The following is a 26,595-nucleotide window of genomic DNA, read 5'->3' as shown; positions in this document are numbered from 1 at the left end:
AAGATGCTATGTTTCTGGCTTTGAAGATGGAGGAAGGGGCCATGAGCTGAAGAATGCAGAAGGCCTCTAGGAGCTGAAGAAGACAAGGAAGTAGATTCTCCCCTAAAGTCATCAGGAGAAGCCAGTCCTGTCTATACCTTGACATTAGCCCAGTGAGACCGATTTTCGACCTCTTACAGACCTATATAGCAACAAAAAATGTATGTTTTCGTAAGCCAGTGAGTTCACATTTGCTAATAGGAAACTATTATAAGTACCCTTAAATAAGAATTATAACCCTGACAGAATGTCATTTTCAAATTAATTTTTTAATCAACTCTCTTTTGAATATGATATTCTGATTTACAACTCACAAATTCAAAGAGGGATGGATATAGTTGGATTTTCCAGGCTGCCACAGAATATTACGTACCACACCCATTTGTTTATGTACTGGCTGCTTTTGCGTTACAACAGCAGAGTTGAGTAGTGGCAACAGAGATCATACGGCCCACAAAACCAAAAATATTTATTATCTGGCCCTTAACAGAAAAGGTTTGCTGACCCTGTGCTAGATGCTTAGGCTACAAATTATATCATTGTGCCTGTTCTCGAAGAGTTTACAAACTAGGGGGAGGATTGGGAAAGAAAAAAGACCAATACAGTGAAGACATTTCTCTACTAATTGTGTGAACCATGAGAATGAGATTATAAAGAAGGAAATGATTAGTTCTTTCTGTGAAAGTTTTTTTTTTTTAAGGTTTTGAAGAGGAGATGAAATTTAAGTTGAACATCACAATGTGTAAGATTTTGCTCAGTGGATAGGAAAAAATGTATTTCAGATGAAAATTCAGGGTGATGGAAGGAGGTAGGAAAGTAAGCAGAAAGTATGGGACTCACTCATTAAGTTGCCCAAGTGGCTGTAGCATCTGGTGGGGGTGGACAAAAGGAATAAGTTAGGCTAGTGGTGGGTGGGTCCCAGAGAAAAAGAGGGGGAAAACCCCAAAACTCTTAACCATGACGTGAGAATCCCCTTTCTGTCTTGTTGGCAGTCTTCATCAAAGCTGTCGCAGCTTTCTGGATGAGTCACTTTTTTATAACTGGTACTGTTATCTTTAACCACGTAAAGCTGGGGAGCACATCAGGCATGGATCCAGTCACTGTGACATTAGCTTCCTAATTTACGTCTTTGTAAAGATGTGTTCATGGCAAAGTTAAGTTTTATAATTGGGAAAGTATGAAAACTCCTCTGGAATTGCTAGCTATTCATTGTAACAGGAATCCCATTTTTCAAAGCACAGAGTGGACAACACAAGAGAGTACAAAGGTAAGGGGAGAAATGTCTTGAGAAGCCCCCCTCATAGTCATATAAAAATGACAAGTACATGAAGTTTGGATAGAAGGTGGGAAAGCAAATTCTTTTTGTAGAAAGGGATGTTCCAAGAACAGATCTTTCACTGGACAAGCTGTGCCAGTGGCCCCTCGAGTGGTGCATAGGGAACACACCCTCCTCTTCACCATTCTTTTGTCATTGAAATCTGCCTTCTTGACTGCCCTTTTCTTGAATTCTGGATTCAGGTAAGGGATGAATTCAAACTCCTCTCTGATGTTCTGTTGAGAGAAGAAAGATTAAGTGGGACATGCACTGGGAGGATTTGGGAGAAACTTTATTAGGGACCAAAGAATCATAAGCAAAATTATAAATACATTATTTCATTTATTCCCACTGTCTGACTCAAGAACTTTACTCATTAGAAAACCAGGTAGCTGTGTTTAAATCAGGTAGGTGCTGTGTTTTGAGGAGGCCATTGTTGTCTTCTTCCCTGTCTGCTGTAGGCTGAATGTTTGTGTTCCCCTCCAAATTTTGGAGGTGGGCCTTTGGGATGTCATTAGGTCCTGAGGGTGGAGCCCTTATCATGGGATTAGTGCCCTTATAAGTGTCCTCTCTCCTCCCTCTACCATGTAAGGATATACTAAGAAGATGGCCATATATAAGCCAGGAAGCAGTCCTGCACCCTCACCAAGGTGCTGGCACCTTGATCTTACACTTCCCAGCCTCCAGAACCATGAAGAATGAATGTTATTTAAGCCACCCAATCTGTGGTATTTCTCATAGCATCCCAAGCTGTTCAAGACACCATCCTGTCTCTGATCCATCTTTCAATATCATTTTGCAAATTGTTTTTTTCAGAAAGCAGGGTAGGAACTTGTGGGATGGTGGTGATACTGATGGTAGTCATCTGGTTACCACTGTACTTTCACATTCTGGGGCTAGAGTTCCCTTAAGCAAAGTGCTTCAGAGGAGATGGTAACAGGTAACCAGCAGGTCAGGTAACAGCACGAGCTGTACACTTCAGAGTTACAGAGAACCACACCACAGAGGCAGGACACATTCTATCATGGGCCAGGGGAGCTGTCCTAGGTGAATTCATGGCAAAGTTAGGCACAGGCCAGAAGCTGTGTGAATTAATTGCATTCCAGTTATGCGTTAAAGTAGGTGACAGATACTGAAGGCAGAGAACAGGGGTTAAGCCAAAAATAATTAAAACTTTTTTTGCCTAGAAAAAGTTTTCAGCACATCATTCCAAAAAGCGCAGTAAGCTCCAAGTAAAGAAATATAAAAACGTATTCCAAGACTGCAAACATTAAAAAAAAAGTATAGATAAAAATCTGACAAGGATTGTGACAATAAAACAATTACCCACTGATTATTTAGGAACCTGTTTGGCTACCTAAAACAGAAAATCCAAACAGCAATGGCCTAAATAAGATAAGGTTTATTTTTCTCACATGTAAAATAAGTCTAGAAATGAATGGCTGGTTCACTGGAAAGGCAGCCCATGATGCCATTCAAGGACCCAGGTTCCTTCTAGATTTACCCTCTGCAATCCGTAAGTGATAGTTTCCAGGACTCCAGACATTGTGTGGAGGCAGGAAGATGAGAAAAAGCAAAATGGACACTTGCCAGCTAATTCTTTTCCCTTCTTTCTGAGAAGTCCTGTTTGGTGACTTCACTTATAATTAATTCATTGGCCAAGACCATGTTACATGGCAACTCCTTCTGCAAGGTAGATTGGGAAATGGAGTTTCAGTTCTAAATATTTTTACACCCAACTAAATCAAGATTCAGTTAGTAGGAAAGGAGACTGGATGTTGGGTCAACAACTAGCAGTATCTGCCTCAGCTACGAATCTACAAAAGTCAGATTCACATTTGGCTTCTGCTTTTGGATATGAGATAAAAGCGGTCCATGGGACAATTTCTTTCATTTTTTTAGGAGAAAAAAATGTAACCCATAATTTTATATATAGGGAGGTCATAATTCATCTGAGAAGCAATAAGAGGAATTTTCCAGTATGTAAGGATGTAGAAAATATACCATCTATGTGCACTTTACAAAAAAAAAATTCCAAATGATTCTGCCGGGTGATTGAGAGATGAGTCAAATTAAAAATATAATTATGAGTTAAATGTAATGCTGTAAAGCACTGGAGGTAAGAATTGGGATCAGTTAAACAATAAGTTGATTAAACAATTATTTTAAACACAGTTAAAATAAATGCAGTGTTTAATTAGATACCTCAATAAATTATAAACAATTTTTCTATAAAGGTATCAGTTAACACAATCAATTCAAGATGATGTAGAAAGCTATAAAAGATTAATACCTACGAAGATTTTGAGAAGTTATCAAAGAATTGTCACAAAAGGCTGACAGGCCAAATAATTGGTGAGTTCTTTCAAACTTTTAGAGAAAAGATAACACCTATATTTTTTTTTTAAAAGTTCTCTGCATACAAAAAAGTGGAAAGTCTCCAAATTGTAAAGTTTCATAGGTCTGATGCCCAAAATTAATTTTAAAAAATGTATTAAAAGAAAACCATAAGCCAATATCTCATAAATGTGGAGCAAACACATATGAAATACTAATATGTAGTAATTAATATGACTAATTATAAATTTAATAATAATATCTAATCAAATTATAAATTCATAGATGTATAAGTAATAAATGAATCAATATATAGTTAACATATAAATATAAAGTATTCATCAATTTAATTCTATGTAATTCCACTTTGACCAAATAGTGCTTATACAAAAAAAGTGTTTTAAAAAATCTATTTAAAAGAAAGAATTATTAATACTGTTGATATTTAAGATTAAAAAAAGAAAATTTATGATCATTAAATGAATGCTGAAAATATATTTAATAAATTACAGTGTATTCCTATTAAATCTAAAAAATTAATACTAGAAGGCTGTCTTCTTAATATGGTAAAGAATAACTATTTTAAATTAAAGACTGTACTTGATATAGCAGAGAATTTCACTAAAACTAAGATCAAAAGAAATGTATTGCTATCAGCACTATTAATTCTATATTGAGAATTCTAGTCAGGGCAATGAAGCATGGAACAGAAGTAAAATGCAGCAGTATTGGAAGGGAAGAAAGAAACTTACTGATATTTACCCATGATTTGATACTCTACTTAAAAATCACAAAAAAATCAATTGAAAAACAGTTAGTGGTTTGGAAGGTGGGTACAGCACAAATAATCAAAATTCATATCTATATGTAATAATCTGAAATTAAAAAGAAAAATTTATCAATTGCTATGTATATAAAATACATATGCTATATACAGGATATAATATTCATATATTCTTATATACATAGGATATAATGACCTGATATTATATATATTTATATGTATAAACATAAAACACTAGTTATATAAAATGCAAGTCATGAACAAAGAAGAGAGTTATACAAAAAATTGCAAACTTAAACTGGGAGGCACAAAAGATTTGAATCAATTGAGAGCTTATGTTCTGGAGGAGGGAGGTGTCATAGAGTAAATACTTTTTTTTTAAATGCTGCTTTACAAATCAATGTATAGAGTTAATTAAATCAGATTAAAATTAAAATGATTTTTTTGTTGCCAGAGGGAGACTAATCTACAGTATGATCCTAACAGTCACCCAGAAAGCAAAAATCTTGCGGGTTGACGAGATGTCAGCACCCACAGTCTTCTCCATCTGCAATCCTCATTTTCCCTGGACAACTTCTCTGCCTCTGGAGCTAGTTTGGGGCCTCCCTGGGCCACCTTGATAAATTACCATTATCTCCAGAAAAGAGGGTTTAGGTCTTGATCTGCTCTTTACTCTAAGGTCCTTGGACTCTTTATTCAATTTTTTTTAATACCCTCTGCATCAATCTTCAGGCTCCAAATATCAAGATTTTCACTTGAGGAAACATAGCATTTAATGAAATTAGCTTCCACCTCACCAGACACATCATTATAGCTACATTTTCCAAAATTCCCTTTAATGCACTTGTATTACTGCATTACCTTAGAACCAGAAATAATGTTAACATTATTTTTAAATTATTTAGGGAAAGACCTTGGTAGCATCTTAAATAGTTACAATAATGAATTATTTTTAAAAAGATAGTCTGTTCCAAGAATCAGAACTATTGCTAATTCCCAATAAACCTCATCTGTGGGGCTCCAGGAAAGCAGCTTGTAGAGAACCCCCAAACCAAAGTTAAAACTACACTAGCCATAGAATATATGAAACGAATTGAATGTGAACTTAGTTAAACTTCTATCCTACAATTTAGAATCCAGTTATCATTCTATATATATTATCTGAAATTCTAAAAACTATAAAATAAGTTAAGACTCGTGTTATATTACTAATGGCTTGCAGGGAAATGACCAAAAGGTTAACTGATAAATAATGGGGTTGTTATCTATCCTTTGCCTTTCTTCAAGTATTGGAGTGGAATTGCTCCTTCTTTCTTCCTCTTTTTCACCTAGTCCCTCCACCTCCAGCCTTGAGTTCATAACATTAAGAGCCTCTGAAGTACTTCCTTTGTTGGACCACTGACCCATGTTGGGATGGGGTTAGGGGCAGAGGGACCACAGCTCAGGCCTGCCCCCCAACACACACCCGGAGGGTTGGGGAGGAGCCAGGGCTTCCTCAAGTTGTAGTTAACTCTGCATGTGCCATCTGGTCGCTCTGCAGTTCCTGCTTGGTACAGAACAGGTGTTCAGCAGATACCTGTTGAATGCAGTTTTTCACTGATTTGTGATAGCATTAACATTTTCTCATAGATTATTTGCCTTAGATTAAATAATAATCCATCCACAAATTAGTTAAGCCACTGCAGATAATTGAGAGTTGGTTATGCATACAAAACAAAACCACTAAGAGAACAAAATAGATAATAAGCACAAGAGAAAAATAAATACAAAGCAAAGGAAGTAGTAGATCGAAGTGATCACCATGGATGAGCTTGAATGGTGGGACTTTTCTGCATGTTCTAAAAGATTTAACCAATACGTACTAATTTCATAATAAAAACTGCTTTTAAAAGTATTTTCAGATGTGTTTGCACTTTTGGGTGGACTTAGGATTTTGTTTACATGATGTCATAAAGCTCAACTGATTTGGTAGTTTCTTAGACAACCAGTAGACCTAATAACAAAATACAAAGCAAACAAACAAAAATACCCACCCAGACTTGGAATTTGTCCCTAATGTGACTGAGGTCTTTTACTTCATAATTGTTTTATTTGCGTATTAATATAATAGACAGTCTCTGTATGACATCATCTCTTAATACTGTAGAGATCAGAGATAAGATACGTACTTAAAGGAACAGTAAGCAGCGGTGACTAAACATCAGTTGTTTGTCCCTCCACACTCCTTGTGTACCTGACTTATGGCTGGTACAGAATTGACCCTTGTTGTTGTTGATGATTCTCCCCCCCCCCCCCCCCGTTAATGAGCCTGCACGCTACTGAGACTAGGAGGCGTACCTTGCTCACACACCCCATTCCTTGGAATAAGTTAGATCCTCATGTTGTGCTCTCCCGTAGCACCCTGGGCTCCCCCTTCTGAAGCATTCATCATAATTGAAAAGAATGTGTATATCCTAACTTTTCTGGCATTATGTGGAGGAATCTCCTCTAAAGTAATCATCCTGGTCTCTCATTCCATTCCGGCTTTTTGTTCTCTTAACCAACTGAGCTTATCCAGGGGTGTGGCTCTCCCCCTCAGTGGAGGAGCCCAGCCAACTGGCAAGGCCATCCTGGCTTAGCCACAGGTCAGATAGGAGATGAAGGTGGTCACAGATTGCTGGCAGTGGATGCTTTTGGCAGAGGACCTGAATGATTTCTGGCTCTGTCTTCCTGCAAGGATGACTCTTAGTTAGAAGATTAAATTACTCTCCTGTGAAAGAGGTCTGTAGTTTTATGAAGAAATTCAGTTCAGGGGCCCATTAGAAGGCTTACTTGACTAAATCAGCCACATGATCCAAATAGCTTTATCCGACATAAAGCAGGCACATGGAACTCCACCTGTCTGGCTTCTTGTCTCTCTCAGACAGTTCAGAACTTGGATGAGGGAAAAGGTGGTATAATGCTGTGATTTCTTAAAACGCTGAAGTCATTTTTAATCAATATCTGTATTGCCTGCTAGACTGAGAGGTTCATGAAAAGTACAGCTTCCATATCTATTTGTTTCACTGTTGTCTTCCCTATGCCCGTCAGAGTGCCTGGCACACAGTACCGGCAGTCAATAAATATTTTTAGAATGAACAAATAACGAGTTTATCTTTTGATTATTGCTTCTTAGAACAGTCACTGTTTTAGTCTGTTGGATGCTGTAACAAAACCACCACAGACTGGGTGGCTTACATAACAACCATTTATTCTTCACAGTTCTGGAAGCTGGAAAGCCCAAAATCAAGATACTGGCAGATTTGCTGTCTGGTGAGATCTCTCTGCCTGGTTTGCAGACAGCTACCTTCTTGCTGTATCCTCATGTGGCAGAGAGTGGTCACATGGAGAGAAAAAGATAGATAGATAGATAGATAGATAGATAGATAGAACAAATTCTGGTCCTTTCCCCTTCGTCTTCCTTTTTTTTTTTTTTTTTTTGGTGTATATATATATATATATATATATATATATATATATATATATATATAAAATATATATATATAAATACATATATAAAAATATTTTTTTTTAATTGAAGAATAGTCAGTTTAGTGTTGTGTCAATCTCTGGTGTATGGCATAATGCTTCAGTCATACATGAACATACATATATTCATTTTTATATACTTTTTCACCATAAGTTACTACAAGATATTGAATATAGTTCCCTGTGCTATACAGTATGAAGTTGTTTACCCATTTTATATATACTAGTTAGTATCTGCAAATCTCAAACTCCCAGTTTATCCCTTCCCACCCCCTTCCCCCCACTGGTAACCATAAGTTTATTTTCTATGTCTGTGAGTCTTTTTCTGTTTTGTAAATAAGTTCATTTGTCTTTTTTTTGTAGATTCCACTACAATGAGTTTTCACCTTTCCTCTTCTTATAAAGGCATTAATCCCATCCTGGGGGCTCCACCCTCATGACCTCATCTAAATCTAATTATCTCCCAAAGACCCCACCTTCAAATATCATCACACTGGGGATTAGGGTTTCAGCATATGAATTTTGAGGGGACACAATCACAAAGTCCACCACAGTCCCTGACATAGTATTGGTGTTCAGTATATACTGATTTGAATTGGAGCTCAGATTTAAAAGATGGGGGTGGCGGCAGGAAGCACATCCTGGCTCACTCTTCTGGGTACTTTGTCCCAGCCCTTCCTGTTCCTGAGTTAGTGCAAAGAGCCACTTATGCCCACCTGAACTTTTCTATATCATTCTCTTTTCCCACTGCAGCCTGGCGCATGAGGGAAGGGGAAGTAGAGACAGGTGGGAACCTACTGCTTTCCTGTTTGCATCCCTCACCTGAAGAACTATGGAAGAAAATTTATTTTTTATTGAAAATGACAAAATTTGAAGTGAAAGAGGAAATGAGGACATGTCATAATAATAGTAATAAGATTTAGAATCTGTACTCTCTTCCACCTTCCACATAGCACACAGGGCCTGTTGCAGTGTGCTCTTTTTCCCTTGCACGAGTGACTCTGTCCAGACACTGACCCACCTCCCACATCCATGGGCTCTTTTTGGGCCATGCCTCCTGCTGACTGACTCCACCTAGATTCTCAATTAAGAACGGAACATTTTCTTCGTTTTCACCACACAAAGGGATGATATTACGTGCAGAACATCTGCGAACCTTAAATGTGGACCTCATGCGGTACCACTTTCCCATACATAAATCTTTGTGTGAACTGCAGTCCACTGATACTTGCCTTCATAGGTGACTGTGAGACCAAGCACATGTTATCCTTTTGAGCATAAAACTAAGACCCTCTTTCCAGTGGAAGAGAGTCCACAGTTTTGGAAGGATCGTGTTCCTTGTCTGCTTTTTCCTCCTGCAGTTCTCCAGTTTGGGTGACTGGAAGTTCATTCCAGCAGCTGTAATCTTGGACTCTCAGCGTTGGAAGACATGGCCTAGCCACCCACCCAGGGCTAATATTCCTCCTCAATTTGTGCAGTCCAGCGTAGCTTTTCCCTTCTCCAAGGGCAAGAAGGTGACAGTGTTTTTGAGATAGATCATTCACTCCATCTTTAAATAGCTTCAGTTAAATGAACTTGCTGCTGAACACCCCGGATGCCCAACTGTAAGGAATGGCTAAAAAAAAAAAACAACAAAAACGGTGCTTCCACGTGATAGAATGTCATGCAGCTATTAAAGTTCATATTTTAGGAAAAAGTTATTGAATCACCTGGGGAAAGGTTTATAATACATTAAGTAAGAAGAACATGTTATAGTACAATCCAGATAGCTAGCTAGCGTGAGTGAGTGAACATGAGGGACAGTGGGTGCTTCTGAACACTGAAGGGCTCTTCACAACCCTTAACTCCACCCTGAGGAACTGTGTTTCTATAACTTTCCATTTTGCCTTATACTATCTAAAGACTAGTAGACAGAGTACACTTCTAGAAGGAAAACAGTCTTTCTGTTACTGCAGTACAAACTGCAGAGAATTCAGGGCATGGTGCAACACCACTGTTACCTTCCAGTCCACTCACTGAGTCAGTGATGGTCTCTGGGAGCTAGCCCTAGCCCTTCTTCCTCTGGTCTCCTCACCCCCCCTCCCCTTGGTTTCTCCTCTATGTCCATGGTTTTTCTGTTCTCTCACACATTTCTACAGCATTTCAGCTCCACCCTGGCATTAACAGATCCTTAAATTTCCACAGGAGCAGGCTTAAGGCTTCTAGAAGTTTCAGAGTGCGGCATTGTCAAGATGAATTTCTCTTACTAATATTCAGTCCATCACATATAATTTAAGGCATTATTTACAAAACAAAAACAAAAACAAAAAACAAAACACAAAACAAAACAAAAAATAAATAAAACAAACAAAAAAACCCTCATCCTGTCAAGAATATGGGGAACAGAAAACCTCATTAGGTTACATTGAATTTGCCATACAATTAGGCAGATGTAATGACAAAAGTGTTAACCTTGAAGAGAAAATACCAGTTTGTATGGAGACCAGAAGAGTTACCCAATCATAATCATGGTTAGTCTTGAAAGTTGATTTTTCTATGTCTTAAAGTACTCTCCTCTCTCTCTCTTAATCATTTCTCCATACTCCCTTATCTCCCGAAAAAAATCTCACCACGCCCACCTTTTGCATTGCTTCTTAGAGAAATTTTGATGCATGAATGCTCCTCCTGTACGAACTGGAGCTATTGGGTTTCTGATTCAGGTCAGAGTTCCTGAAGCCAAAAAGAATATGAAAGACAAGAATATGAAAGAAATCAAAGAGGAAGTAAGGTACCTCTGTAGGTTAGATCAGAGGATGCCTCTTGGTGAGTGGGGAGCATAGATGCATAGCTAAGATGAGGCCAGACCGCGGAGGGCTGAAGAGTCTGGGTTGACTTGGTTCTGGGGCCCAATGGAAAGGCAGCCACAGAGTTGGGACAGCAGGGGTTCCCCTCCTGCCCCTCTGCCATTATCTTGTCCCAGCTTTTGTTCCTGGCTTCTTTCCCTCGCTCCTCCTTAGGCGGGGTGCTCAGCTGTTCTGAAAAACAGAATGGGAAGCCACTTAGATGCCCTGAAGCCTTGCTTTTGTGGTTCTGATACAGAGCATTAGACCTAATTTAATTTGAAAATAATATAGTAAGATGAAAGGAAATCCCACTTGAGCTTCTCATTTTAAAAAGAGTTCAAAAAATAAAAGATGATGTGAGCCCAAGATCTGAACCTCAGCGAAGGCCCTCTGGTCAATGGAGGCAGACAGGGCCAGATGTTTTTCCCATCTGTGTCTTGTCCCTCCTGGCGTGGGGGCTGGACGAGGGAGGAAGGCACAGAGCAGAGGAGCAGGCCAGCTTGCTGATGCTGCCCTCCTATTTAGCTCATGGAAATTTCATAGCATTTAAGGTCTAGCTTTCCCCCTGGATTTGAGGGGAAACCACCTATAGCTCTCTTAAACTAGTTTCATGGAAGGAACTTCGATACTGTGCAAAATTTCGCCCAAGATTAATTGAACTTGACATCCTGAATGTCTTTTGCATGATGTACTAAGGTAGTATTTTTGAAAATGTCAGTATCTGATCCTTGGTGTGTGGTTTTTAGATGTCTCAAGTATTCCCACTTCTCAAATTCCCTTTTAGAAGCTGGAATGCAATACATTTCTGGGTTTTCTTTATTTCTGATGAATCTCCACCTTGCTATGGCGGAGCTAAATATATTCCAAATCAACAATTCATCACAATAAAAAAAAGTACTGAGTGATATCCAGAGTGGCTGACTTCGGTTCAACACAAATCATTCTCTACTTTACGGGAAATTAGAATCACTAGCCAGCTTTACATTAAATGGAATGTGTACGCTACCATCTTGTGGACAAAATATAAATAACACTGAGATCTACTCAAGACTGCCTACCTTCCTCTGTATTACAGTACACACCTATCTTGTCCTGGGTTCCCCCATGCTGTCATCCCATGCAGTTTGGAACTCTGGTCCTAAGTGATCTTGGTCAGCAAAATCAAGTGTAGTATAACATGAAGAAATGGGACTGGCACCAGAAATCAACACATTGGCATTGACTGTACTTCAATTGAAAAAAAAAAAAGAAAGAAAGAAATGGGACTTGACTGAGAAAATTGGGGAACACAAATATCAGAGACCTGAATCCTCATTTAACACTTTGACTTTGACTTTGGCCTGTCTAGTTTTCACTTTTACAATTGGAAAATGACTCTGGTCCCCTTGTATGGGACACATAGGTTTCTGAGTGGTTAGGTTTACACAGTGTCCAATGGAGCTGAATGTTTTAATACCAAGATAAATTAGTTTATCAATCAGTTATTTTCCAGTGAATGTAAAAATTAGTTTTCTCCTGAATGATTTTTACACACACGCACGCACACACACAAAAACACACACATACGCACACATTTCCCACTGGCCATAGTATTAAACGAATGATATTCTAGAATGTGGAAGCGTGAATGCCATCATCACAGCTGAATAAAGAAGTAGAGGAAGTCATAGAATCCCAGTGTCTTTGGGTGGACAAGGACCTCCAATTTTATCAAACCCCATCACTTTTCTAGTGCTTGCATCACTTGTACAATCTCCAGCCACTCTCTGAGCATCTTCTTCCAGGATATAAGAAAGTTCTGGCAGTGGTAACCACGTAAAAGAGAGAAGCAGATTTCTAGTGCAAATCTCCACGGATACATTTTTTTGTTAATACACAGAGAGAGATGATCAAAATTAAGGCACTAGAGAATTTCTGTGGCATATTCTGTAAATACCAGTCTCTTTCCTCCGATTTAGAGGTCGTAGTCTATTCATAGTCTCCCGAAGGGATCTCATGCCCACTGGAGCTTAAAAGATCTCAAGTTAGAACTTTCCAGTGTTAAAAGTTCTTTCATCTCTGAGGGAAGCAAGGCATTTACCATAAGCTGAAGGTGTTTTATTCCATTAATTCTTCCTTTAAGCATTGTGTCTAAGTTAGGGATAGATATGCAAGTGTGTGTGTGCATGTGCACAGACGTGTTCCATGTATTTTTCTTACTCTTGGGAAAATCATGACTCTCAGGTTGATGCTGGTGGCAAGGCACCACTTAAAAAGGCTTCATAATGTTCATTTTTGTTGCGAGCAAGTAATATAACCAGTGTTTCACTGTTTTCCTAGCTGTATAAAAGGAAAGTAACTTGTATTGTCTCTGTCTCCCATAGAGAGATTTCAAAGATTACAATACCACCACCCCTCAGTAATCTCACTAATCTCAGCATTTATATTTCTATTACAACACTGCGTAGACAGCAGAGCCAATTTCGAAAGAATTATGTTCACCTTCACTTTACTGTCAATGTTGAAGCACTGAGTTCCTGCAAATATAAAAGCTCTGAAACCACAACAAATTGACACCACTGGTGACAAAAACAGTAACAAAGACAGACAAGGCCTGGGCAGGGGTCCATTCCCAGCACTGGGTCTAGGAAGGACAGGTGAGAGTTAGAAATTTTACTTACCACACTTGAGTTCCAGTCCTTCTAGATCAATTCTACTTGTCTCTGTGTTTTTATTTTCTTTACCTCTCTCCTTAGAGGTCTTTAGTTAGTTAGTTGTTTTTTTTTTACTACATCTTGTGGCCAAAAGTATAAATGTAGTCTTTGAAGGGAGGCCATTACTTTCAAAAGTCTGAGGAAGCTTTAAAAAGAAAGCTGAAATAACTGTGCCTTCATTAGCTATGAGACCACCAGTGCTAAAGTATCTTAAAATCAGTAAGAAAATTTCCCAAATCTGATAAGAAAGAACCTTCTGTACTGTATTGTTTTCCACAATGTAGACATGGTATTTTCAGTTTCCATATATTTTTACATGAATGATGAATTGTTGAATGTTAATACTGGCATTTTATCATAAAAATTTCATGGTTATGCTTCAGAAACTGCTGCATTCTTACATGTAGTTTTAGGATAACTTAAAACTTATTTTTGTCTCTGGTAGAACTTATCTCCAAATTAATCATGGAACTCCATGGGAAAACAAGGCTCAATGTCCAGAATGTTCCTGGACAGTCAACTCTTTATGTGCTTTCTTGTCCTGTATTTGAAAACTTTGTATAATAGACATAAAAGACAATCTGAGAGTTAAAGGCATTATATAAATTCCAAATGAGCTCAAGAATAGGAAGGATGATATTATTTATTGAATGTCTGTAATACGACAGACAGTCTGCCAAGACTTTTCTATTTACAGGAGCCTGACCATCTCCATCTCAAGCTTGGTGTGTATGAGTGACTCACTCAAGTCACAGAGTTAGAAGTAACAGATTGGCACTCACAGCCCACATCCTGTTCAGGCCATGTATATAGTTCTCATATAAAGACTGAAGTGGCCTGGATGAATTTTGATAGAAGAGTAAATTTCATAAAGCAAAGCATCCACCTAGAAAATTTCCAATGAACATTTTGGCTATCTAAGATTGGATCTTGGGCTAGAAGTTGAAGTTGGTAATATAAATGCGAGACTTAAAGCTATGAGAAAGGGTGAGCTCACCGAGGACGACATGGAAATAATGGGGCACAAATTCCAAATCGTGGAGAATGCCCACAGGCAAATGGGCAGGATAAAGACATGAGCTCTGATTCATAACCCATCCAGCAGACAAGAGGGAGTTCTCATTACTCCTCCCCTTTACAGATCAGGAACCTGAAATACAGTGGGATGAGTGATTTATTCAAGGTCACACATCAAATCAGCCTCCAACCCAGAACCATAAACCAAGGTTCCTGTCACCAAGCCCCTTATTTTTTGCCCCACAACTTTAAAATACAAGCCTTCTGTCTTTCCTAAATCCATTATTTCTCACCAGCGAGTGGGAACAAAAAAACAAATTCCAGTAAGAGCACTGAACCCAGTCTGGGCTTCCATCTCTGTTGGTCTGACAGCTTTCTGGTCCCTAAATGAAATGTCCCCAAGTTAAAGCTTGGTGTACATGGATGGCAGGAGGGCAGACAGTGGTTGAGAAGCAGGAGTCAGTATTAGTTTTCTCATTTAACTAACTGCATTCAACAGAGCTAATGCCATAGGCAAATTACTAAAGGCCAGTAACACATCCCTTAAGGAATACTTGGGGCCCACTTTTTCAGCCCATTAGTGACCAGAAGAACAGCCTCATAAACCCAGGTCTGCCAAAGCCAAAAGAAAAATGTGTGTAATTGGAAAAAGGTTGAAAACAGTCCTGGGTAACAAATTACACTTACTCAGTTGCTTTGTCCTTCCAACTCTACAGCTAGCATCACATTTCATAAGAAAGCCATGGAGAAGAGGCAAACACTGAGAGGAAGGCTGTACTTCTTCTACTTATTCCAGAGGGAAGCCTTCGAGATTAGTGAAATCAGTTGTTTACTTAGAGTCTGCTAACTTGAAGGGTGCGTCGTGCCAAGGAGGCCATGGCTGCCTGCTTCCTTCGTGGTCCAGGGCACGCACGGCCCCACAGCTTGACCGTTATCTATAGGAAAGTTGGCAGGAAGAGCTTAACAAAATCTCTCCTAATTAGGTGTTGTGATAATCTTCTCAATTCCCTCGTGCAAAAGCCAGCTACCTTCCTCATCTGCTCGGACTGCCCCGAGTTAGCCTTCTCTGGTGTTTAATGGCTCTTCCACTCTGGGAGAGAGCTGTTCAGCACCACGAAGACCAAATGGAGGTCTCCTGCTTACCGAGTTCATTTTCTGTAAGATGCAGACACATAAACATGTGTGCACATGCATGCACACACACACTGGTGTCTCATGTGAAATGAAACCAGCTGGAATACATTTGTCAGGGAGCACCAAGCTTCAGTCGGTCTCAGAATTTGAAATGGACCCTCCCTGTTTTCTGGGATGAGTCCTTTGTATATTTGCTTCTGCTACTGCCAGTGATGCATGAACTTGATCATTTGCTCCTTGTCCATAAAGACATTGGAGGACTCGTGTTTTTAAGGGCACCCCCAATATCAGAACCAGGATTCATTTCTGGTTATCAGAAAGTCTAACATGATTTGAGAGCTCTCTTGCTCTTGCAGAATCCCTCCCACCCCCACCCCCAACCCCCAGCAATTTTTAAAGCTCTGCTAAGAAAGTAAGTTCTGTGAGAGCAAGAATCTTACCTGTTCTTTACATCACTGTGTTGGCACATCACATGCCCTAGTAAATACTTGTTGAATAAGTGGATAAAGAAAACCAGAAATGCTGCCATTTGGAAATTTATTTCTTTGGGTTATCAGAGCTTCATGGCAAATACCTTTGAAAAAATGGGTAACACTTTTGACCTTCCCAACTCGTGATCCTATGGATTTAGACATTTATTTTATTCTTCTGAACCAGGGAAACTTTGAATAGTAACACTAACCATAGTCTTCTTGTCAAGAGTAAAGAACATCTGTGGAATGTGGTGTGTGCTTAACAAACACTATTTTTATTCTTCACATTAAGACTATGAGAAGAATAACAACCTGACTTGACAGGTGAGGGACCTGTAGCTCAAGGAATTAAATAACCTGCCTGTGGTCACTCGGTTAGTGAGTGGTAGGTTTGAATCCAGATTTGTCTAAGACTGAGCTTGTACATGTAAGACACCAAGAGAAAGATTCAGAGGAGAATGAAATCAACTGTTTACTTGGATTCAGCCAGTTTGAATGCTGTGTTAGACTGAGGGCCCCTGTTGTCTTTTTCAGAATGGGTGTTGTTTCCTCTACAAAGTGTGGTCCACAGGCCAGCAGCGTTCACATCAGAGCACTTATTGTAAATGCAGTCTTAGACTTCACCTCGGCCCTACTGAAGCAGAATCTGCCTTTTAGCAAGATCCCTCAGGTGATTATATCCTAAAGGTTGAGAAGCATTGGTCTACACTCAATACAGACACACCCTGCAGGAAGTTCTGAAGGAAGAAGCAAATACAGAGAAAAATTTGAAGTATGGTCAGTGCTCAGAGAAGAAAAGCCTGTCTCTTTGGCATCATGTCCCTGGGAACTAAGCAGGGAGCAGGTCTTGGGTGAGGTGTGGGGTACTGGATCTCTGACTGGTGAGAACAGTGCACCCTACCTTAGCACAGAAGACCCTTTGGGGCAACCAAAGGGGATATCTTACTGCAAGGATGGGTTTTGTTTTTAGGTCCCTTTTGGGGTGGCAGCGCAGCCTGGTCTACCTGGGAATTTCCTGTAGGTCCTGCATCCTGGGAAACTCTTCAATTCCAAGCAAACCATAATGGTTGGTCACTCTAGCCTCTAGATATTCTTAAAGGAGCAAATGATCGCTTCCTTAAACTTAGATTCTGAAGATCTGAGTTTAAGTTCCAGCATCACTCCCTATTGTTCCCCTTATATTATACAAGCCACGGAACTTCTCTTTTTCTTATCTGCAAAACAGAGATAACACCAACTTCTGGTAGTGGCAGCATTAAGTTAAAAGCTATAGCCATTAATATCACCCAGGTAGGGGCAATTTTTATTTCATCTAAGTAGCCCTGAATGAGTTTTTGTGAATTTGCTTTGTGAACTAAGGCATAATTAGTTCATCCAAGGTGTTGCCAGTGTCATGACCATGTCCGCTCTCTCCAATTCTGCTGAGTCTGTGCTGCTCCGGATGAATCAGAGTCTCTGCTGTGAAGCCCCTCAACTCACTCCAGCCACAGTGGTTTCTCTTGCTTTTGAAGAATCTTAGGTCACTTGAAAAAAACTATTCAGCATCACCACCATTTAAGAGTATGTGCTCTAGAGTTAGTGGAGCAAATTTTGGCTCCACTACTTAATATTAAGGTGACCGTGGGCCACTTAGTTAACTTTATGGGGCATAATTGTTTCATTTGTAAAATGGGAGCAATTTGAATAGTATCCATCTCATTTGTAGTTGGGTGTTATGGAATAAGATAATGTAAAATCTATGCCTAGCATAAGCTAAGTGCTTAGATATGTTAGTTGCTTTGCCCTGAAATATATTTAATACTTACATACTTAGAATCCTAATTCGTGTAGGACTTCTGACTTGGAGAAGGATCCCTTTGTAATTATAATCTTTCATCTTTAAACTCTTTATGTGTTTACCTTGTTTCCTTTTCTTAGATTGTAAGCTCCTTGGGGTTAATGATTATAATAATGTTATCTGGACCATCTCCTTTAAGACCAGCAGTAGTAGTAGCATTTCAAGTACTTGTTACTGTACCAGGTACTGTGCAAAGCAAATTGTTCTCAGTGGGCAAGCTCTCACTATGAAGCAGGTACTTTACTTAGGTAACTTCATTAATCCTCATAACATCTTAGTGTGGTACATCCATTTTACAGATGACCTTAGATGAGATGGAAATTAAGTAACTTCCCTGTCAGCTGGGACTCACTTAAGACTGTCTGGTTCCAAAACTCATGCCCTTTCTGTATTGCTTAGGTCCTGGGATCCCCTAGACCATCTGGTGAAATTCCCTTCACATACATAAAGCAATGCTTCTCCAATTTTTATGTGGATACAAATCACTTGGGGGGTTCTTAATAAACTTCAGGCACTGGTTCTGTAAGTCTGGGGTGGGCCTAAGATTGTGCATTTCTAAAAGGTTCCCAGTGATGCTGATGCTGCTGGTCCAGGGACCACACTTTGAGTAGCCAGGCCATGTAGCTATCCCATTGGTTGGTTAACAGGTGAAGTCTCTGAGATCTACATCTTCCGAAATTCTTGAGGCTGGAGGTGGGCAGAGTGAGGGGATGGCAGGAGGAGACTATTTAGTGAAGCTGAATGAGTGACCAGTCATATTAGGTATTATTCCTAACTAGAGTGGTCATAACTTGGGACCACTTCTTTATTTCTCTCAAATTCTATGATGTTGGCTGATTCTCAAATTCCCCTGCTGATCAGACTCAACTGGGGCACTTATAAACCATACAGCTTCCCCAGGCCCTCTACCAGGGTAGGGTAAATAAATTTTTAATTTTAACAAGTGCTTGAGGTGACTCTTAATACCAGAGAATTTAAAGAAATGCTAGAAGTGCTAAAGAAATTGCAATGGCAAGTGATAGATGAGGAGTAGGAAAATCAAGGAGGGCTTGAGGGGAGTAGGAGTTGGAGTTTGTCTTTAAAGAATGAGAGGGCTTGAGAAGGTTAAAAGGCAGTGAGAACAGCACAAGTGGAGGAGGGGAGGAAGAGGACACATGAGCAAGGCATGAAGACTGGTTTTTCATTTCATCTGATATCCAGGTTGAGGCCTACTGGGTTTTGTCTAAAATGCTGTAAAAACATGTTCCACTTGGATCATCTAAAAATGTTATAACAAAAGATGAAAAAAATACATTGATTCTATACTTGAGTGACATCAAAGCCACATGCAACCAGAAGTTTGCACACTATGATAAACCTAAAAAATCCTGTCCTCCCAACTGCTGGATGCAAACACCCATCAGAATGACTAAAGCTAAAAAGGCTGACCATATCAAGTGCTGGTGAAAATGTAAAATTAAAGGAATTCTTGTACATTGGTATAAGTTGGTATAACCATTTTAGACAATTACTTGATGGTGTCTACCAGTGTTGAAATATACCTATCCTATGAGTCAACAGCTTCACTTCTAGGTAAAAACCAAACATAGATTCATTCTTAAGGGTACCCAAAGTGTGAATGAGAATTTCATAGCAGCATTATTTGTAATGGCCCCAAACTGGAAATAAATTAGATTTTCATCAATAGTAAAATAGAAAGATTGCATTATAGCCATTTGATAGAATGTTATACAGCAATGTGATGAATCAACCATTGCACTTAGTAGACACAAAATTTTATGCACAATATTGTTTCTGTTATATGAAGTTCAAGAACAGGCAAAACTAACCTGTGGCATTGGAACTAAAGATATGACTATCTTTGGGGAGTTGGAGGGGGCCAAAGTCTGGGAAGGGGATTAGTTGGGGGGCTTCTGAAGTACTGATAGTATTCTGTCTCAGCCTGGGTAGTGGTTATATGGATAAGTTCATCTTGTGATAATTTATTTAGAGGTACACTTAATAAATAAATGTGTGTTCTTTTCTATACAAATATTATGTTTCAAGAAAACACACACTTGCAAACCCGCTCACACACACAAGGGTTTTAAAAAGAAGGGGAAGACCACATCACAGGTGTGCTCTAGGTGAGGCCTGCATTGGCTTTATTTCTCAAGGCTCATCCATGGGGTATGACTGCACTGGCCCTCAGGGATTTCATTTTCCCTAATCCTATAGTATAAAAATGATGTTTGACATTGATTCTTCCCAAACTAGGTATTTCTGAAGAAAATAGCCTAGAGGCCACATCTATCTTTGTCTTGGAGAGACATTAAAACATCATTCACCCTGTGGACTAGTTTTGTTCTTGGTTTTGTTCTTGGAAGGAGCAGCCAACATAGCCTGGGGAAATTTGCTGTAACCATTGAGGATCACAGAGAATTTTCAGTAAAGCATGATCAGTCCTGTGAACGACTTAGTCCACTCAGTAATCATGTGTTTCCATTCTCCACCTATCCACCTCCTCCCCAGGTAGACAGACATGCCCATTGTTCTGGCCTCTGAGACCAACCTTGCAAAAATCTACCTTCTACAGCTCCTAAGGCATGAGGCTTAGTTTTGCCAATTACCCAGCTGGCCCTTAGTCCTGGCTTTATCTTCAAGCCAGAGGCCTGGGTGGTCTTTGAGAAACCTGAGGAGAATGTCATTAATAAGGGATTATTTCCCTAAACTGACCTTTTATGAAACCTCAAGCTAAAATCCCCCAGGAGCCTTGTCTTCTCCTAGTTGAATGTAGTATCATGGGAACTTGGGCAAGAAGTTTGGAAGGGTTCGGAAATGTTGCAAAAGCAAGTTTTACTCTCAAAGCAATCCAAATCAAGAAACTTATTTAAGAAGTTGGTCAGTAGATACCTAATGAGGGGTTAATATGCAAATAACTAGAGTGAAAGAGAATGAATTATAATAATGGGCAAGTTGCTCATAGATCATTTACATTACTTTCAGGAAATCTGCCCCTGCACATCAGTTTTTAAAGTAGAACCTGCAGACTGACAGCCCGCAGGGCGAATATGGCACACAGATAAGTTTGGTTTGACTTGAACAGATAAATTTGGCTGAGTTTTAAAACTCAGGAACATCACACTAAAATCCATCCTTGTGACTTCTCTTTAAAAATGGAAAGATCTGGCAACACTAACAATTGCTGGAGCCACCATTTCCCATCGCTTTACAGCAGACTGCTTTCCTCATTTCTATTGCTTCTCTGTAGGAATTTGTGTTTTCCACCCTGCCATGAAAGTGTCTGTCTTCGGAGAACAGCCTAATGAAAGGGGGTTTGTACCTGCCCACAGGCTCTGTTGATGGGCTGGGCTTAGGCAGCCATCTTTTCTCTGATGTTACCTCTCCCTCCAGCCCTTCTCAGCCGTGGCTGACTTCACCGGGGATGGCACCTGAATCAAAGATGACCCATCTTGAAGCTTGCCAGGAACTTCTGGCCTGGCAGGGAAGAGTAAGCAAGGGTAATCACATCCTTCACTCAGAACGTTGGAATTAGAAAACTGAGAAACTGTTGCCAGCTAGTGGGGGAGAAGAGTGGAGAGATTACGAAAGGCACTTAGGATCACCGCAAGACAAAGCCCTGTGTCAGCTGGGCTGCATGGTGGAGAGAGCCCATTGAGAGAGGGAAGTATCTTGTGCACCAGAAGAGGCAGTGGTGAGACCCCAGGTGGCCCTGAGAGGTTGAGAGCACAGGTTTGCCCCTTAACGTCATCCTCAGTCCTAGTTCTGGTGAGACCTGATGTTTCTGCCTCTTAGCTTCTACTTCTTGGACGTCTATGAGTTAGGAGAAATTTACCCCACTTGTCCTCTATCCACCCTTCTTAGGGAAACAGTATCCTGAATCTCCTTAAGGGAACTAATCCACCATGAGAGAAAAGCCCATGTGAGAAGGAAGCCTATGCTCAGGAGAGAGGAGACCCCCCCCACCATAAGTATTTTCAGTGTTTCTTGTTTCTCCAGAAATGGTTGTTCTCTAAAGAATGCTCTCTAAGCCTTCATTCAGCACGTATGCCTGTATTTAAGTCACAATTGAGAAATGCAGTAATGATACAAGTACATTTCATAAGCATTTATTGAGTATTCTCTGTACATCATCCACTGTGGTAGGCACTAAGAGGGGAGCAAACAAGACCAGATCCCTACACTCAAGGAGCTCACGATCTAATAGAGAAAACAGAATGTGTACATGCATTGCTGCAACAAAATAGAATGAAATAAACACTATGGTAAATATTTGCTGATCCTCATTGTCCTTAGGGAAGAGAGGAGAGGAAGAGAGAGGAGCAAGTGATTCTCTCTAATTGCGGTTGGGGGCACTTCGGTAATCTAGCTTCCTGGCAAATGACAAAAAGAGATGGCAGGTGGGGACCAATGTACGGGGAAGCACTGACAGCAGGACAGTGTTGATGAACATGAAGGGAGGAGACAGGAAAGGAATACAAGAGAACTGGAAGCCTAGCAGGACAGAGAGAATAACCTCCTTCCCAGGGACTTGAGACATCATTGAATGACAGCCCAGAGTTGCCATCATGGTGGCACCAAAACCGAATAGCCTGAAGGGGCAGAGGAGGGAGAGGTCACTGTGGATTTGGATGGTCAGGGAATCTTTCCCAAGGAAACTGGCCCTCAGTGAGGCTTTGAGGTTACATAGGATTTAGAAGAGGATGAGAGGCACCAAGGAACACTCCGGGTAAAAGGAATCACGGGTGCAAAGGCATAGGAAGGTGAAGAAGCTGTCCTTTGTCCTCTCAGGGCCAGTATGTTTGTCTCTGGGTGGAGGAAAGCAGGAGCAGACCAGCTTTACTGGAGTTGATAGTTCGCAGTGGAGAGTGGTGGAAAAACACTGTTGATAAGACCGTCTGGAGCCAGCCTGTGGAAGGCCTTGGATTTCAGGACAAAGGGTTTGGACATGATCCTGGAGGCAATGGGAGCCAGAGAAGACTGGGGAAAGGGGTTGACTTGATGAAAGAGTTCCTCATTCACTAAAGAAAAGCACCAAAGCAGCTCATTTTTCTCCTTAGAAAACAATCACAGAATTTAGCTTTAAATGCACCCCCAACTCCATGGAAAGCATATACCAGCCCCTGCAGGGCTCCCCGGGGGAGTTCATGAGTTCAGACTCAAAGCGCAAGATGTGTTTTACTTGGCATTTAAGCATGTCTATGGGTGATACATGTCCTAAAATGAGGACAGACTGATATGATTAAAAATTTTTATCAGTTAGTCTGACTCTCCCATCGTGCCTTTTCCCTCCACTGCTCAGTCTCTGACTCTTCTGCTTCTAAGTATTCAGAGTAAAATGGCTGTAAGACAGACATATACTTTCTTACACGATGTGTGGTATAGATGCTTAGGATAAGGACTTTGGAGGAAGTAACTACTGCTTCCTCGAGCTTTCTACGTCTCACTCGGTCCTTCGCAGTGTTTAGGAACACCTAGTCTGGCACATGGCAGGGACTCAGCTAGAACTAACTAATAACAATGTTTATGATACATACGGTTTTAAATGGAAACTTTCAACCTATTTCTTTTCTTCTTTCTTGCATTCTTCCTGCTCAGTGGCTCCCTACTATTCCTTCATTTCTCTTTCTTCCTTTTTCTTTTAGATTTTCTGTTCAATTCATTCTTCTCTCTTTCCCCACGTTCCCCCTTTTCTTTCTACTTTCTATGTTCTTGTAGCTTTCTTTTTCCTTACAGGAACTGGGAAAGACAAGGGTGTGTGGGCGGCCATGGCGTCCCTCCAAGGAAAGTGTGAGGCTTTGGGCAAAATAGATCTCTCATTTCTTCCAAACATAGGTCTAATCTGAACTGTCTCCAGGCCCTAGTCTCCAATCCAACTTCAGTGGTTTCAGTTGGACTCCATGAGAAGGGACCCCAGGGATGCTGTGTCGTTAGTCTTGTCTTGGAGAAAATCAGCTTTCTGTGCGCCTACTTGTCTCAAAGATTGGGGCACCCACATTCCCTTTCCTCAAGTCACTAGAGCCCAAGAGAGACTTCTGAGCAAAATGCCTGGCTGAAAAAAAGCAGGACTTCATTAAGAATTTGATTTATCCCCAAATGATCTATTGTTATGCATCAAACATGTTTTCCCTACGAACCAGTTGGCAGGGAGCATGCAGATAAATTACTACAAGATGTAACCAGACAAGCTGTTCAAAAGGGAAATGGCTCTCTGTGTGTGGAACTCAGGAGAGCACATCTATAAACATGTGTTGGGAAATCAATTCAGTCTAAGTTTGCTGGAAGAAATGAGCTACTGCCCCCAAGCTACCAGCTTGCTGTGATAGCTGACTGTTCTTTTGAGGTCATTGTCCATTGTCTTAGTGGTGAGGATGGAAAAACAAGGTCAAGACTGACTGTGCAGTGTCTTCAAAGAAAAGGGGATAAACTGGGTTATCCATGGGTGATTGTGGATTCTCTCCTTAGGTACAAATCATGTTAGCTACCCTTGTTTTGCTGGAGAGAATAGGTTAGAGTGATTCTATCTGCATACAACAATATTTAATTGTTAATGATAGATTTCAAAGGAACACTAGTAATATATACTACATGGTACTACAGCACAGTGCTATATAGTTTGATATGGAAGAAAACTCACTGGGCATGGCATCAGAGAGAGATGGGGGGCGGGATGTGTAAATCCTGCCTGACCATGTGCCACTTGCTAGCTCTGTGTCTCTTGGAAATTTCCTTAACTTCTCTGAGATTTCCCTCTTTTATGAAGGGAGACAGGCATATGACTTGCCTCAAAAGGTTGTTTTGTTTTAACACATGCAAGGTACCCTATAACCACACTGTGGCCAATTAAATTTAAGTGAACTAAACCAAATACAATTAAAATGTTGGTTCTTTAGTCACAATAGCGACATTTCAAGTGACCAGTAGCTACATGGGGTTGTGGCTACTGTTTTGGGCAGCACAGATACATCATATTTCCATTATTGTGGCAAGTTCTATTAGACAGTACTGTCCTAGAACATGCCAGACACAAAGCAGTTACTTTATAAATAATTGTTGCCTCCTGCTTTATAGTTGTCAAGGCACTTTTGCACACACAACCTGATTGAAGGGCTGTCTATCCAGCAAAGTTGGAATGCCCTTTAATAGTCTCTTGGACATCACTGTCTATATAGTGTTCTAACCTGACTCAAGTCTACAAAGCATAGTGATTGCTGGAAAATTGGAGAGTATATGGAGAGAGGATTTCTGGGCCGTTAGTTAAGAGATACCAAATGCATATGTGAGAGGCCTTGACTTCAACCACAAAATATACCTCAGTAGAGATAACAAATAAGAGTAGAAATAAAGTGGAATAAACAACAGTAACAAAAACAAACATCTGTAAGAATATCCACAGAATACTCAACATGGTTTGTACTAACATGCATCTGACCTTCTTAATGTTTCATGTAACCACCTTGGAAGAATCCCAGTGTAGATGAAAGCTACCCCAAGATATATAGCTGAAGCTTAAGAAATGTTCTCAAGGTCAAAACAGACTGACCTCCAATTCACTTTCATTTAGTTGAATACCATCTTGACTTTCCAGGGTGAGGGCAACACATTTATGCTGCAGCTGATGGGGCTGTAGCCTGCCAAGAGGGTCCCCTTGATCTTCAGTGCGAATTTCTTGGCAGAAACAAAGTAAGCACAAGGTAAGGTCACCTTCCACATGCAGGAGTGAAAAGAACAAAAGCCATAGCTACATTTATTGAGGGCTTATTATATGTACTGTTCTATTCATATTACACTGGTCATCTGATCATCTCCACCGTAACCTTATGAAGTAAGAACTGTAATATCCCCATTTTATAGGTGAAGAATGGAGGCGCTGAATGGCGAAGAACTCACTCGAGATCACAAGCTAGTAATGATGGAGCCAGGAGTTGACCCTGGGTGGACTAGCAAAAGCTCACATTTTTAACCCTTGTTCTCTGAGGCTTATCAAGGTAAGTGATCTTGCATTCAAATTTCAAAAAAAAAATGAATTGTTTTACAATATTTAGGACTTTCCTTCTGCAGTGTTTCTGGTCACTGTAAAAAACAGCTCTAAATATTAAAGAAAGTTATAGTGTTAAAGACTATAATGAAAACACTGCTTTCTAGATAAGTCAACTTACAGATTTCTGAAAACAAGCATTTCGTGAATGAATAAAGATAACAAATGCATATGAGATAGTGAGATCATTTTATCTCTGAAGGTGCAGAACTATTTTTCCCTGTGTTTAAATGAAGAACTTGTGAGGTGAAAACGAGCACTTGGGTGGGAGGGTGAACAGACCAAGACCTCTCGTTGAGCTGCCTGCTTTCATAAACAGTTTTATTGGAACACAGCCACACCCAGTCATCTAAGGGTAGAGCTGAGTAGTTGTGTAGCACAAAGCACAAAGTCTAAAATATTTACCATCTGGCTCTTAACAGAAAAAGTTTGCTGACCCTGACTTGGGTGGCAGTGAGAAAATAGCATTATGTTCTCACAGTGGATTTTACATGTCATTTTCAGTGGACAGAAAACGTTACGACTTCTGTGGTGCGGTATTAATAAAATTTGATATTGCTTAATTTTACACAACCCCAAACTGAAAATAAGAAGAGTGT

General features: G+C 40.1%; 1 long non-coding RNA gene across 1 annotated transcript in view; it reads left to right on the top strand.

Annotated features, from left to right (window-relative positions):
- LOC123612966 (uncharacterized) overlaps positions 1 to 26,595 on the top strand; it is a 301,024-nt gene that overhangs the window by 124,304 nt on the left and 150,125 nt on the right. Inside the window, exon 2 of the long non-coding RNA XR_012510704.1 lies at positions 25,813 to 25,946. This is a non-coding gene — a long non-coding RNA (uncharacterized LOC123612966). The remainder of the gene's footprint in view (positions 1 to 25,812; positions 25,947 to 26,595) is intronic.

The sequence above is a fragment of the Camelus bactrianus genome, chromosome 12, assembly GCF_048773025.1.
Source record: "Camelus bactrianus isolate YW-2024 breed Bactrian camel chromosome 12, ASM4877302v1, whole genome shotgun sequence".
Taxonomy (NCBI): domain Eukaryota; kingdom Metazoa; phylum Chordata; class Mammalia; order Artiodactyla; family Camelidae; genus Camelus; species Camelus bactrianus.
This window is presented reverse-complemented; position numbering and strand designations above follow the sequence as displayed.